The following is a 2360-nucleotide window of genomic DNA, read 5'->3' as shown; positions in this document are numbered from 1 at the left end:
AAAATTCTTTAGACACCAAACATTTTATTCATCCACCTTCCTGCTTTAATATTCCAAACATCACATGAACAAATAAATTGTTGCAAAGTGGTGGCAGATCTTTGCCCATTTATTTCTCTGGCATCTCTTAACCTAATCCTTATTTCATCACCTCTTAACATTATATTCTAACCAGAGTGTTCGGAGGTTTAAGAGAAGGCCTATTGCTAAGGAAGCCGAGCTCTCTGGAACATCCAAATTGCACAGTTCTCTGCCTGTTGACAGAACGCCTTCTCGTGTCTTAGACTGAGAAATTGTCAATCCTGTAAAACTAAACACATGGTCGTAAAAGCCAAGTGAGGGGCCTGATGGTAAGTATATGGGCTTGTTACCACCCCTTCCAAGATTCCTGAGCACCTGGTCCCTTGTGAATGGCTCTTTTGTACCAACACTTTGGCTGATGCCTCTCACTTCCCCTCAACACACCTGGAACCATGAGAATTAATAAATACAGCCCAGGCCAAAATTGAGGGACCAGCCCCACAGTGTCATTGACAAGGCAGCTGCAAATTTGGTACCATTTACTCTTGAGGAGAAGAGGTGGAACCTGGACAAGGATGGCATCTGGAAGGAGAGGGGCAGTCCTGACTCTCAGTAGTGGGAGTCAACAGGTTTGAAGGGACCATCACAGGACAGGCACAGGTACTGGGCCTGCTTCTCCCTCAGCTCGGTCAACTTGCCCAAGTGGGCTCAGCCACTGCCTCGTCCAGCTTCTTCTGCAGGCAGTGAACTCCAGCAGGGTATTTGTGCCATCACCCGGTTGGTGAAGGAGTTGCTCATCAGGAAGTTTGAGTGGCCCATGGTGCAACCCAGGTTGACCAGCCGGCCATCATCCAGAAAGATGATGTGGTGCCCATTCTTCAGTATGCATCATCCAGAAAGATGATGTGGTGCCCATCCTCAGTCTGTAGCAGTGCATCTGTGGCTTGATATTCACCTTCTCCATGGCATTCTCATCCAGCCATGTCACGTCAATCTCCATGTCCAGTGTTACACACAAAGGCATTATCTTACATGTACCCAAAGTGCCCGCCAAGGACAATATCAACACAGCCCGTGGTGGTGGCAAAGATGATGCCCTCCTTACAGGCCTCATCCGTGGTGGTCACCTCGTGGCCCTCCATGGCAGCCTGCAGTTCAGTGCTGGGATCAATGTCAGTGATGAGGACTCAGGCCCGACACCCCTCAGAGTCTGGGCAAAAGCCCTTGCTCACTTCTCCATAGCCTGCTATGGCTGTTACCTTGCCCACAATCATCACGTCTGTGGCCCGTTTCATGCCATCTCTGAGTGACTCCCGGCAGCCGTAGAGGTGGTCAAACTTGTTCTTGGTGACAGAATCATTGGCACTGATGGCACACACCTTCAGTATGTCACTGGCCATCATCTTATATAGGTTGTGGAGCCCTGTGGTGGTCTCCTCAGAGATGCCTGGGATACCTGACAGAAGCTGTAGATGCCTGGTGTGGATGAGGTTAGTTAGGTCACCACCATCACCCAGAATCATGTGGAGGGGCAGTCCTTGAAGGGCAGCGTCTGCTCGATGCATCATAGGCACTTCCTCATTCTTTCACTCTTCCAGGCGTACACTGGGATGCCGGCCTTGGCAGTGGCAGCTGCTTCATGGGCCTGAATAGAGAAGACGCTGCAGCTGGACCACCATACCTCAGTGACGTGGGCACCCTTCAGCGGCTTGCAGGTGGAGCTCAGCTCGCGCATGTGCATCAAGCCTCGCATCTCATTTTCTGCGGTGTTCAAGGCCATCCATCCCCAGGCGGCCAGGCTGATGTCCGCGACCTTGTAGGGTGGCTTATCAGACATGCTGGCGGCGCTTCCGCACGGGTTGACAGGCTCCTTTGAAAGAGGCTGGGAGGGGCGGGGCAAGGTCATAGTCACCAATTTCTAACAGACCACATAGTTTTCCTTGCTACATTTCTTCTCTCTCCATCTTAGAATCTAGCCATTAGGGAACATGTCTTACAAACACCAAGGAAATGCTGCACAGAGACTGAGATTACTGTAGAAGCTCTTGTGAAAACCCAATAAAGCTCTCTTCATGGGTCAAGCTTCTGCTCAAGAATTATTTTCTATTTAGAGACTATAGTCAACCAAGAGAAACTGGAAGCTGTTCGTGTTGTGTTTATTGCTAGTCTGAAGTTAGCAGGCACTGTGCCCACCCAAATAATTTCAATTCTATAGCCACATGGGTTTTAAATGGCACACTTATGATAGCCTCTGAATGACACTGGATTCCTTAGTGTTTTTATGAGCACCCGAATGCAGAGATGTTAATTACAGTAGATTGTTTTATATCCATGTTGCA

The 2360-nt window shown here is 49.3% G+C and overlaps 1 pseudogene; it reads right to left on the bottom strand.

The window, feature by feature from the left end:
• Positions 1–630: 630 nt before the first annotated feature.
• On the bottom strand, positions 631–1858 carry LOC101595387 (annotated as a pseudogene).
• Between the last annotated feature and the right edge of the window lie 502 nt (positions 1859–2360).

This window comes from Jaculus jaculus, chromosome 3, assembly GCF_020740685.1.
Source record: "Jaculus jaculus isolate mJacJac1 chromosome 3, mJacJac1.mat.Y.cur, whole genome shotgun sequence".
Taxonomy (NCBI): Eukaryota; Metazoa; Chordata; class Mammalia; order Rodentia; family Dipodidae; genus Jaculus; species Jaculus jaculus.
The sequence above is the reverse complement of the archived record's forward strand: the minus strand, read 5'-3'. Positions and strand labels throughout refer to the sequence as shown.